This window comes from Anomaloglossus baeobatrachus, chromosome 5 (assembly GCF_048569485.1).
Source record: "Anomaloglossus baeobatrachus isolate aAnoBae1 chromosome 5, aAnoBae1.hap1, whole genome shotgun sequence".
Taxonomy (NCBI): domain Eukaryota; kingdom Metazoa; phylum Chordata; class Amphibia; order Anura; family Aromobatidae; genus Anomaloglossus; species Anomaloglossus baeobatrachus.
In genome coordinates this window covers 260,395,239-260,409,019 of record NC_134357.1, presented here as the reverse complement: position 1 = coordinate 260,409,019, position 13,781 = coordinate 260,395,239, and positions in this window count along the sequence as shown.

Sequence of the window (13,781 nt, the reverse complement as noted above, 5' to 3'; positions counted from 1 at the left end):
GTCTATCTATCTATTTATCTATCCATCTATCTATCTATCCATCTATCCATCAATCCCTCTATGTATCTAACAATCTGTGACGCCCATGGACTATCAGGTTGTCACAGGGTATTGCACAATCTATCCTCCCGTGCAGTATCCACCTCCCTCTTGGTTATGGGTCCCTAACCAAATGGTGTTGCCTACAACAGCAAATCAAATCCTAGATACACCCTGCAACACATCCACCAGACACAGCAGTGAACGACTTGAGTGAATAGAGTCGCCCACCTGGGGAGTCAGGGAGGGGAGGTGAGGAGTGTAGTCAGTTGTCAGTTGTGAGTTGTGAGGAGTATTGAGTGGTGGTGGAAAGTAGCTTTCGAGCGGAGAGGAGCTCTGAGGAGGTCGGGAGCGGTTACTCCCATAAGAAAAACTGTCTGGGTTGCAGACGGTAGTCTGGGTCTAGAGGAGTTGGACCCCCGGTCGCAGGGGATTGTAACAAGGGGCTCGAATCTATCGAGCAGGACAGCTGGTGGCCTTGCACTATCACCGGTCCGGGACCGAGGCACGACGGGGTTTGTGGACCCCAGGTCGGGGAGTAGCTGTATGCAACCCGATAATTTACCCATGGAGAATGGAGCCTTCATGATTTGTTCATAACCGCTTCAAAATCGGGGCACTAGCGCAACGAGGGGGATAGGACTTTCCACCCAAAACGGTCCAGAAAATCCCAAGCCTGAGCCCTAAGAGCAAGCTCCCACAATTAGCCACAGTGGGGAGCGGGACCCGGCAAGTTTCACACTATCGGGACTACCAGAGAAGTAAACTTAGTGCCAGGAGGCAGGTCATGGATCACCAGGCAGCACCATTGGGGACAGGACCCAAACTAGCTCCCCTCAGTGGCAGCAGTGTCCAGAGATTTGGTTTACCCGGTTGTCGGTGTCTGCTTAATGGACTGAGAGTATACGAGTGATCCCTGCATCCCACGGCCTTATCACCACACCGAGTCCCGGGGCATTCCCCCCTATCAGTGGAGGGTTCCAACACCTTGCTGCCCCGTTCCATCGTCCCCGGGTACTCCCAACTGCAGCGGTGGTACTCCTAATTACCACACACCACAGGTGGTGTCACGAACTCTATAATCCCTTGTAAGAACCCCCCTTCATTTGAGTGGCCGCACGACCCTCGGATCCGGAGACCCTTGAGCCACAGCGAATCCGGATCCGAGCAGCTCGGTTGTTTCCACGGGGGCGGCATACCTCAAATTCCTGGTGTCAAGAACAGGATACGAGAAGGATCCACTTACCTGGGATTGCTCTGGTTTAGTGGTCTAAACTCCATAAAAATAGGAATTACTACTTACCGGTAATGATGTTTCCAGGAGCCATCATGACAGCACGGTAGGAGTTGCTCCTTTGACCTCTACAAGGACAGGAAACGCAAGAGGTTAAAAGCCCCTCCCCATCCCCCTCTCCTCAGTGATTTTTAAAGTACCATACCAGGATGGGAGACAACAATATTTTATTTATGCATAATGTACAACAACATACATGGAACAACAAGCGTGTGAGGGAGGGAAACAATAGTGCTGCCATGATGGCTCCTGGAAACATCATTACCGGTAAGTAGTAATTCCTATTTTCCAGGACGCCACATGACAGCACGGTAGGAGAATGCCAAAGTAATCCCTAAGAGGGAGGGACCACAGCCTGTAAAACCTTCCTACCGAACGAAGTGGGTTGATCGGTGAGAATGTCAAGTTTATAGTGCCTACAGAATGTGTGGGGACCAGACCACGTTGCAGTACGGCAAATTGTTCCAAGGAAACCCCCCCCGCTCCACCCAGGAAGTGGATATAGCCCTGGTGGAGTGGGCCCGAAGGTGAGTCGGGGGGTCCCTACCCGCGGACCGGTAAGTAGAGGCAATAGTGGACCTAACCCACCGAGACAGAGTTGTCTTAGACACCGTCTTCCCTCGTTTTTTTCCCTCAAATTGCACAAAGAGGGTAGAATCTATCCGCCAGCTCTGGGTAGCCTCCAAATAGGCCAAAACTGCTCGCCTGACGTCCAAGGAGTGGAGGCGCTCGTCAGATTGGGTGGAATGACCGGATCAGAACGATGGCAGAACCACTTCCTGTTCCAAATTGGCCATGGAAACCACTTTGGGACGAAATGTCGGATCGAGCTTCAAAACTATTCTGTCTTCCAGAACTTGAAGATATGGAGCTCGAATGGACAGAGCTTGCAGTTCACCAATTCGCTTCGCCGTGGTAATGGCCACTAAAAAGGCCGTTTTGAAGGACAGTTGCTGAATAGGCAAACCATCTAGAGGCTCAAACGGAGCATCACAGAGTCCATTGAGAACCAGGCCCAAATCCCAGGGAGGAGCCGTGGATCGAATAGTGGTACGTAACCTTTGGAGGCCCCTGACAAAGCAGATTATCCAAGGATTGGAGGCAAGGGAAGCGTCAAAAAACACACTGAGCGCTGAGATCTGGACTTTGAGGGTACTCGGCTTCAGACCCTGTTGGAATCCTGCTTGAAGAAATTCAAGGATCCGAGGAATATCCGGATGGGCACTATCCATCAGCTCTTCCCCAAGAAAGGAACAGAATCGTGCCCAGATCCTCCTATAAATCGACTGGGCCACCAGTTTCCTGCTGGCTTGTAGGGTAGAAATAACCGCCTCGGATAACCCTTTGTTCTTCAGGAATCTCCCCTCAAGATCCAAGCGGACAGATGAAGATGAGGGAGATCTTGGTGGAACACTGGGCCCTGGCTGAGAAGATCCTGCCGCAGGGGAAGAAGAACGGGGTCGTCCACCGCCATGCTCTTCAGGAGGGAGAAGCAGCTCCTCCGCGGCCAAAGGGGAACAATGAGGATGACCCTGGCCCTGTCCTGTTGGATCTTTTGAAGGACTCTGGGAATCAAAGGAAAGGGAGGAAAAGCGTACGCCAGATCCATGGTCCAGGGTTGGGACATCGCATCCACTGCGGCCGGTCGGTCCCTCGGATTGAGAGAGAAGAAGTTTGCGGTTTTCGAGTTGCCCCTGGAGGTGAACAGGTCCCACTGAGGGGTTCCCCACCTGGTGATCAGAGACTGGAACACTGAGTCGTTGAGGATCCGACCCGCAGGATCCAGTTTGTGCCTGCTGAGGTAATCCGCCAGCCAGTTGTTCGAGCCCTTCAGATGAACGGCCGAGATGGACAGAACAGATGTCTCTGCCCAGCGGAAGATAAGGTGTGCTAAGGCCTGCAACCGAGGATGCCTGGGTGTTGTCGGAGGCTGAGGGCCCGCCAGACTGCGGCCAACTCTCTGTAGTTGGAGGAAGCGTTTGCCATATGGTTTCGCCAAGTCCCCTGGAAGGAAATGGAACCCACGTGTGCTCCCCAACCGGTCCGGCTGGCGTCTGTAATGAGTGTAACAGAGGGCGAGCAGTCCCAATGAACTCCCACCGAGAGGTGCTCTTCGTTCGTCCACCACCGTAGACTGCGTCGGAGCTGTACTGGAAGAGAGATCTTACTGTTTAAGGTGGATCGGTTGGTCAGTGAACAGTGACGTCCCACCGGAGTTGACAAGAACAGCTGCTGAAGGGGCCTGGAATAAAACTGGCTCCAATGTACGCACGGAATACACGACGTCATCAGACCCAACACCCTCATAGCTTCCCGGACCGTGCACTTCTGCTGACTTCGGAAGGCCCGTATCCTGGCTTGGAGTGACCTCACTTTCTGGGCCGGCAAGAATGACATCCTGGTATCTGAGTCCAGAAGTATTCCCAAGAAGATCTTTCTGGACTCTGCAAGTAAATTGGACTTGAGAGTGTTCACTATCCATCCCAGAGCACGAAGGTGGAGCAGAGCGATCGCCACCTTCCGGGATAACTCTCTCGGCGTGTCTGCGATGAGGAGCAGATCGTCCAGGTATGGAACAATGCTGACATCTTGAGTCCGGAGGTGGGCGACCACCTCTGCCATCACCTTTGTGAAGGTTCTGGGAGTGGAGGACAGGCCGAAGGGAAGGCATCAGAACTGGTAATGATAGATTACTCCCTGTTTCTCTATGGCAAATCTCAGGAATTCCTGGCAGTTGGGATGTATGGGAATGTGATAGTATGCGCTTGTCAAATCTAACGTGGCCATAACTGAATAGTGCTTGATGAGAGGAATGGTGGATCTTATGGATTCCATATGGAACTTTTTGTAGCTGTCACGCTCCCCGGGTCCCGACGTCGTTCCTCACTCACCGCTCCGGTCCCCGGGTCTCCTGCCTCCAGTCACACGTCCTCCTCGGCACCGCTCTCTGCTCTGGCCTCCGGCACCGCGCATGCGCATTAGGGCGCGCGCGCGGTCACTGCCCTCCTCTTAAAGGCCCAGCACTCCCTAAACAGGATATTGCATCAGTCAGGATCAGGTATATTAGGAGCTTCCTGCCTGGAGGGCATCGCCTGTTCTATGAGTTCTATAGCTAGGAGTCCAGGCCCCGCTTGCTGTGTCTTGCATTAACACTGTGTCTTCCACAGAACCACTTCTACCAAGTTAACCTGGTCCTGTCCACAACCTGTCCGAGAGGTCCTGCGGGGACTATCCTGCCAAGCTATCCTGGCCTGGGCCACAGCCTGTCCGAGTAGTCCTACGGGGACTATCAGCTGAGACGCCACCATCTTCTTCAGTCTGAACCTGCCTCCTACCCTCGGCTTCACCCGGTGACCTTTGCCTCCTCTACCGTCATCACACCTGGCACCAGGAACTCTTTGTCCCCAGGGACTTCCTCATTCCAGCTTCTGGAAAGGACTCTGACCTTATCCCGCTTAGTGCTCCGGCAACCGTGCACCTAGGCCCTCTGGTGGGGTGACCGGACAGTCCCTGTATAGGGGTTAGCTCTGTGTTGAACGAAAAAAGTCTTCAGCTCACCTGCTGCCCGGACTGCTCAGCCTTGCGGGTGCCAGGATCCCACGGTCTATCCTGACCGGTAGCAGAGATGTGGGAAGGAGAGGGAGATGGAGTGATCCTGCACAATTCCTCCTTGGTTTAAAACATTTAGGATCTTTATTGAAACTTCTTTAAAAACATGGTGAAGACCGAAAATAAACTTGCATAGTAAAGGCGCAATTCATGAGGGCTTTACGCGTTTCGGACTGAAAATAAAACCAACTAGTCCTTAGTCATAAGTGTCTCATGAATCCAAAGAAGCTACTGAAATAGACTTACTCATTAAGTGAGGAAAAGGGAGGGGTGGAAAAATGTGTGGAAAAGTGTGTTAATTACCACAGGAAAAAGAGAAAAAAAAAAAAAAGAGAAAAAAAAAAAAAAAGGGAGAGAAAAATAAGAAGAAAGTTGGAGAAGGAAAGGCAGATAAATAACAGGAAATTCTTAAGCTCTATACGATTGAAACTGCTGTTCCAGGTTATAATAAACATATAAACGATGAATCACACTATATTCAGTAAATACATATTCAATTATAAACGCAAAAAAACCCTAAAAATCCAGACAACTAATTAGAAAACCGTGCAAATAAATACAATAGTGTATAAACTTATACAGGGAGAATGTATGATATATAGAATGAAAAATGCCAAATCTTTGGCTAGTGTTATGCAGGGAGGTGGGGTGGGAGAAGGAAGGGGGGGGGGGGGACGGATGGGATGGGGGAGGGGGGGGGAGGAAGGGGGGGGGGGGGGGAGAAGGCGAGGGATAATTCCATAATTACGGAATTATGAATTCGCCAGCTGAACCCTGGATATCGTTCATTTTATTATTTCTACTTATTTTTTATTCTTTATTTTTTATTTTTTATAATTTATTTGATCATTGGCTGCAAATTAACACATCTCTATGTGGATAACATTCATAGGGGATGTACAAGGTTGGAGGTTAAAAGCCCGAATTATTTCCCATTTATTATATTAAGGCTGTATTTTGGCATAAGGTTAGTATATTGGGGATCGCGATGATGGATATAATTAAATTATTCTCCTGCCTATTAGATATAGATTAAATATTATAATCTTTTCGTGAATATATTTTTTATTTTTTATTGTTGTCCCTCACATCCATAGCACTGATTCTATAACCGTCGATTTTGTAATGGTTACTCCCAAATTAGATATCAAGAGATGGATGAATGAATGAGAGGCTGACGAGAAAAAAAAAAAAAAAACAAAAAACCATTCTTATTAGTGATTGGGATACATGCGCAAGTATTAGAATATAGGCTTAACGGCTTTGCATACCTCCTGTATGATAAAATTGGAGTTAAATTTAAGTGATAAAAGTGGGACCAAGTCTGGAATGTAAGGCGTAACCGTAGGGTGAATCTACCAAAAAAGTGGTCATAAATATCCCCATTTGCCTGGGAAATGCTAATGCTAGGTTTCCCTGTCCCTTCATATAAAATGTATTTATAGAATAATAAGTTTATAATGTAGCATGGAGTTGACGCAAAAAATATATATATATATACCAGGACATTGATATAGATGTTAATTTCTATTTGGTGGTGAACCCAAAATTGAAATAAGGTGTCCTAGGTGAAGGAAGGGGGGGAGGGGGAGGTGGGGGGACCAGGGTGGGAGGGCGACAACTAACCAATGGTACCAAATGGCACTGGAAAGCCTGAATTAATCAAGGGACATATATAATATATAATAATTCGCAAGTTTAATATTTATAATTAACTAGGATCCGAATATGGGGATAAACACAAAAGCGATCTTAAAGAGCAGAAACATTAATATTAATGACTCTATTTATTTGGGGATCAGTATATATATATAAGTCTTGGGACACTGGGTGGGTAAAGACAGGTAGGGGGGTGGGGGGAGGGGGGGGGATCCTGGAGGGGGGGGGGGGGTGGGTTGGAGGAGGGCCCCTATGGTGATTGGTGCTGGAAAATAGGGTCCACATAGATTTTAATGTATATGGTTAGAAAATGAAGCGCAAATCTGAACGGTAATTAAAACCGCTCGGATATCGTGAATTTAATTTCAAAATCCATTTTGCTTCAGCCATCAGCAGGGCTTTAAACCAATCGCCTCCTCGTGGGGGTCTGGGAATAAACTCCAAGCCTGTGATTTTCAAGGTGGTGAAATCTGCAGTATGGCATTCTATATAATGCCTAGTTAATCCTGACAAGGAGCGTTTCCTAACCAATGCGGCATAGTTTAGTGAAGTCCTATCCTGGGCGGCAATAGGAATACGGATATGCTCCGAAATCCTGGTTCTCAAGGCTCGAGAGGTGCACCCTACATAAAACTTATTACAGGAACCACACGTAGCGACATAGACTACATGCGTGGAGGCACAATTTATAAAGGATTTAATCGCAAAATTCACCCCATTGTTGTCTATGAAAGATTTATTGTTCTGCATAAATTTGCAGAGACCGCATCTGCTAGATCCACATTTAAAGGATCCTTGCATACTGAGCCAATTTTTATTCGATTTTCCAGTTTTATTGGGAGCATATCTGCTTGGGGCCACTAAATTCCCCACTGTACAAGCCCTCCTAGCCACTATGTTAACTCCAGATTGAAGGATGTTACTCAGAGTATTATCTTGACATAACAGGGGAATAAAACGTAGAATGGCATGTTTAATTTGAAAAAAATCCGAACTAAAGGGTGTGGAGAATGTTATACGGTTGGTGTTTTTAGGGGGTGACGGGTGATCAGCCAACAAAACGGACCTAGTTCGATTGTCAGCAATCGCACTAGCCCTTTTTATGATTGAATCTGAATAACCCCTTTTACTAAGTCTCCCTTTAATGCAGGTGGCCTCTTTCAGGTAAGTTTCATTCGTAGAGCATAAACGTTTGGCCCTTAAAAATTCACCGACTGGTAAATTTTTTAAAGTCTGAGGAGTATGGCAGCTAGTGGCATAAAGGGAGGAGTTGCCACTAGTGGGTTTTCTATAAAGGGCAGATTTAATAGAGCCTGATGTAGTATCCCCTGATAGCATGACGTCCAGGAAGGGGGCTGTCTCTGAATATAAGTTCATTTTGAATTTCAAATTTAGTGAATTGCCGTCAAAATAAGTGTTGATGGCATTCATAGTTTCCTGCGGAGTACTAGATGGATTATTTTTACAGATTAAGATCTGATCATCTATGTACCTGGCATACCAGATAATACGGTCCATAAAGGGGTTATTATCAATGTAAATAAACCGTTCTTCCCAATGGGCCATGTAAAGGTTTGCCAGGGCACAGGAGAAACTCGCCCCCATAGGACATCCTGCTACCTGTAGGAAAAAATCACCATTAAACTCAAAGAAATTGTGGGTTAAAAGAAAACCTGTGGCCATAAGGATGAATTCTTTAAAAGTATCATCATAAGGGCTGTATTTTTCTAGATGGAAGTAGAGGGCTTGGATGGCTTCCCTATGGGGGATACTAGGATAAAGTGACTCCACGTCGCTGGTTATCCAGTATGATTCCTTTGTCCAGGGGATTTTTTCTAAGTTTTGTAGAAGGCTTTTTGTATCCCTAATATAGCCCACTGTTCGCTTCACTAATGGTTGGATTTGGTGATCTACCCAGTCACTCAGATTACTTAGTAAAGATTTAGTGCTGGCCACTATGGGTCTGAGTGGGGGAGGAAATAGGTCTTTATGCACTTTAGGGAGGCCTTGAAAAATGGGGCATATAGGGGAGTCGACATATAAATATTCCTGGGTTTTTTTGGGGAAAATACCCCATTCAAAGCCTCGTAATAAGAGAGCTTGCAGCTGAGATGAAAAATCTATTGTGGGGTCGCACGTAAGTTTTTTATATGTAAGCTCATCACACAAGATTTTATTAATTTCTCTCTCGTATAGAGCACTGTCCAGCACCACAACTGCGCCTCCTTTATCCGCTCTGCGTATAACAACGGAATTATTATTCTTTAAGCTGTTTAAAGCCTTCTTTTCTTTGGGTGTGAGATTATTTTGAGCTTGCGGCTTCTTAGCTAGAATTTGTTTAATCTCAGACTCCATAAGATCTTGGAAGGTGTCCATAATAGGAACTCTTGAGGCGATGGGATAAAAGCTGGGATTCTTGGTGGTAAATGCCGATGGAATTGGTGTTTTAACACAAGTGTTACTCAATTCTTGCAGATGCGCGACCGCTATTTGTTCTCTGAGGCTCAGGAATAAAGGTATGTCCGTAATATTACTGGGTGAGGGATCAGAAGGATGGTCCCTGATTTCGTTATCATGATCAAAAAAGTGTCGTTTAATTGTGAGGTTTCTGATGAACTTATTGATGTCCGTAATGGTTTGGAAAAGATCAGCTCTGTTGGTGGGAGCAAAATTTAACCCCTTCTGGAGGATGCTAATCTGAACAGAGTCCAAAATGGAAGCTGACAGATTTACAACTGTATTATCTGGGGACTTATTATGACTTAATCCCTCCAATAGCGACGTTTCCTTGATCTGAGATGATATCTTCTCCCTCCATCTTCTATGTTTTCTGCCCCCTCTCCTGGAATGGCATTTCTTACTGGCAGGTTTTTTGACGTATGTGGAAGGTGGATATTTCTGCCTGATTCATAAGAGCTGGTGCTGTTGTGAAGCCCCACCAGTGTTGTGTCGGTGCATTACCTTCAGGGACTCCACTCGGCTGGATCTCGTCACAGGTAGGGAATCTTCTATTTGTCGTGACGCCACTCTCAGTATTGCGGTCAGTGGGGACCGCCACTGCAGGTTGAGGGACGCCTGGGGCTGATGGTGAGTGCAGTTAGTTGGAATAGCCTCCTGAGAGTGAGGCAAGCCCCAGGGCCCTGTGTAGGTGCGTAGTACCACAAGGCGCAGAATAACTCTACACACGCAGGATGTCTTTCAGGGGTTTTACTCACTTCAGATGGCAGGGTGAGTAACCCGGGCGTAGCTGGGATGAACCAGGCGGGAACCAGGTATCCTTCAGGCTGACTTCTGATGGTGACTACCAACTCGCCTTCCTTAGCCCTTGGTGGTTTGGGGTAACCCCGACTTTTAGTCCCTATGGGGGTCACCCAGGGAAGTTGCTGAAGCCTCACTCCCCTTCGTTTGCCGTTTGCTTGTTGCCTGGGCCAGATCACTCCAGCTGCTTGCCTCCTGTGAGCTATGGGCCCTAACTGTGGCTACGTGGCTGCGGCTTTTGTGGTGTTGTGGTGTGGGCTTTGAGGGCCCCACACCGGCAGGTTTAGCAGGGAAAGGTGGATCTATCCCCGCTCCGGGATCTGCCGCCCGTTTGGGCCTGGTACTCCCTAGCAGTCTCCTTACTTCCCACTCTGTGCTCTCTCTCTAGCTGGAGATGGGTTTCGGGTAGCACTCCTAGGTGACCGTTCTCCCCCGTCGGTAGCCACTGCGCGGACGCTGTCAGACTGCAACAGCTCCAGGGGAAGGGGTCAGCTCTCCTCGGAGCTCCCTGGACTCTGCACTGAACCGGCTCACTTGAGGGACCTGCACTTCTCCTCCTGTCTGAGCTCCACTTCATGCTCCTCACTCCTCCACACTCTGCTGCAGACTGTTTACTCCTCCTTCTCTTCCCTCTTGTGCCTGCCTACGCCACCTAGCAACCAGGCTCTCTTACCACACCCCTTGAGAGGAGATGGAGGCTTTTGGCCCCCTCCACTATTCCAGTGGAGGTGAAGGCTTTTCCCCCTCCTGGGATCCCCAGGGGTCCTCTCATAGGTACATGTGTGAGACCTGATCACTATGCGCCTGTGAAGTCACACCTCGGTCAGCCTTCTGGATTACCTGTATTGTACTGTCCCCAGCATGGGTGCAGTACTCAGTGGTGCCTGACCAGGTCAGGGGCGCCACATTCCCCCTTAGTTATCACCAGCACGTCCTCGGGCTGCAAGACAACATTTTAAAATGCATAAAACATTAAAACATGTAAAACATTTTTAAAAGCACCAGGTACCATACATCACCACCCTCCACCCACAAGTCCGTTAACCCACCCAAAACCCTCTCACGTTGGCCGCGCCTTCAGCCACTTCTGGCAGGATGTAGAGGCGGCTTACATGGGCTGGTGGTTTCAGGGTATACCTGGCCTGGTGGATCCGCGCCTTCAGCCTCTTCTGGCAGGATGTAGAGGCGGCCTCCACAGTTGGTGCTGACCAGGTACCCTCTTTGTGGTGGAGAGCCAGGCCCCATAAACAGGCATGCTCTCTGGTTGCAGGTGAGCCAAGGCCCTATATACGGACGTGCCCCCTGGTTGCAGACGAGCCAAGCCCCTAAACAGGCTGACTCTGGTGGTGGTGGTGCCCTCTGGTGTAACTATTTACACTGCGAGAGTTTGTGGCTATAGCCAGTTCATAGCCTTAAGGTTCATTTCTCACATGAGTTTATGTGGGCACATTCTTGAACTTGTAAAACGTTGCAAAACAAACTTTTTCAAACTGGTAACTTCTATGCTTCTTTCTGTACTTTATGTGGATTCCTCCTCACCAGGGCTTGGGCCTGTAGGGCTGCGGCACCTGTTGCTTCCTTGACCTTTTTCTTCATCTGTGGTAGTCTCGTCAGTAGGTCCTTTGTCTTTTCTTTCTTTATCGCTGTCTTTCCTTTCTTCCTCTTTAGGACATGGTGCTACATCTAGCGCATACCAGCCCCTTTCTCCTTGATGCATGGTAAATTGTACGGAGTCTCCCATCCTCAGGTTTCTTCCTGGATGTCCTCTGGGCAAGTGGGCTCTGACGTCTCGTCTATTGACAAAAATGCCCTCTTTCATACCTGGTGCCACTATAAAGCCATATCCGCTCTTCAAGTTAAAGTCTTCCACAACTCCTCTACAAAGGGGTCCTCTGACCTGTGCTTTGGCTCTTCTCAGGAACCGTTTTTCTTCTAGGTCTCTGGCCGTGACTTCTCTCTGCTCTGGGGATGGCGGTGCAGGGAAAGACTGGGTTCTGCTACGGCGCCGTGTCTTGCGGACTGGATTCTGCGAGGTACAGCTTACAAGCTCCCAGGTGAGGCTTTTAGGCAAATCTTCTTCCGCAGACGGTGTCAGGTCTTCTTCATCCCAGCGGGAGTATGGCAACATCTCCGGCCCTGGGCATGGATCCACTGCTGGTATCTCCGAGGTCAGCTCCTCAGCCTCCTGGCCTCCTCTCCCCCTTAGTTCTTCTGAGCACTCCTTCGGTGGCAGTGCTGGGGATGGGCTTTCTTCAGCAGACCCAGACGGGGAACTCTTTGGCGTGGTTGCTGCAGGAGTTGTCGGAATCCTCTTGGGGGTGTGCGGAGGGAGCATGTACTGATCCACCATCTCCTGTGGGAACTTGGCCTCCATGTCAGCCTTCAGCTGCCAGTATGCGGAGTCTTCACCTATCAGGGATTTCCTTGCAGGGACCTCCTTGGGCTGGGGAGCGGTGTCTGCTCTGGCCTTGCAGGCCGGGGAAAATGGTGATGCAATCTTATCTTGGCGGGCCGCGCCCGGCATGGCGGCGGCCTGGTCTTGGCGGGCCGCGCCCTGCATGGCGGCGGCCTGGATCGGCGTCGCTGTCGCGATGGGATCGGTGCAGGCTGGGCTGGGCGTCGCTGCAGCGATCGGAGCTTGGCGGGCCGCACCTGACGGGGCTGCGGCCTGGTTCAGCACCTCACTTGCGGCGCGGACGAGCGTTGCGGCTGCGGTAGGGTCTCGGCGGGCCGGGCCTAGCATGGCGGCGGCCTGGGTCAGCGTCACACCTGCGGCGCGAATGAGGGTCGCGGTGGCAGCCGGTTCTCTGCGGGCCGGACTGGGCGTCGCTGCAGGGACCGGGTCTTGGTGGGCCGAGCAGGGCATCGCTGCGGCGGCCTGAGCTTGGCGGGCTGCACCTGGCGTGGCTGCGGCCTGCTTCAGCGTCGCCGCGCCGGACGCCTCTTCAGGGACCGCGGGCGTGGCAGCAGGGATCGGGGCACTCGCGCTGGCAGGGGCATCACTGGACTCACCCATCGGTGGCAGCATCGGGGTCTGAGTCGTCACCGCCCGGTCTGGCACTCGGCGCGCGGCTCTCCCCTCATAGGCCTGAACCGCCGCGGTCATCCACAGAAACTCCGTCCGTCCCTCTCTGATCAGCCTTCCGACCCTGGCCTCCAGTTGATCGCAGAACTCGGCGAGCTCCCGGCACCACCAGGCAGCGGAGCCCTGCTCTGGGTCTCTGCATTCAGACGCCATTTTCTCTAGCAACAAGCTGCTGGCTTCTTTTCCGTTCCGCCGTCTCTGGACGCTTCCGCTCTCTTCACAAGCGAGGCCAGAACTCTGCAGGGGATCTCTGGGTAGCCACACCTCTTCGTGGGCGGTAACTTCTCCCAGCGCGGGCTGCTGTTGTTTTTCAGCGCGCTTTTCATGGTGACAATATGGCGGCGCTTCCAATTTTTCAAGCGGACCGCCCAGGCACATGGTCACCTGTCTGGACAGGTCTAGTCCTTATCCTGTTCGTGACGCCAGATGTGAAGCCCCACCAGTGTTGTGTCGGTGCATTACCTTCAGGGACTCCACTCGGCTGGATCTCGTCACAGGTAGGGAATCTTCTATTTGTCGTGACGCCACTCTCAGTATTGCGGTCAGTGGGGACCGCCACTGCAGGTTGAGGGACGCCTGGGGCTGATGGTGAGTGCAGTTAGTTGGAATAGCCTCCTGAGAGTGAGGCAAGCCCCAGGGCCCTGTGTAGGTGCGTAGTACCACAAGGCGCAGAATAACTCTACACACGCAGGATGTCTTTCAGGGGTTTTACTCACTTCAGATGGCAGGGTGAGTAACCCGGGCGTAGCTGGGATGAACCAGGCGGGAACCAGGTATCCTTCAGGCTGACTTCTGATGGTGACTACCAACTCGCCTTCCTTAGCCCTTGGTGGTTTG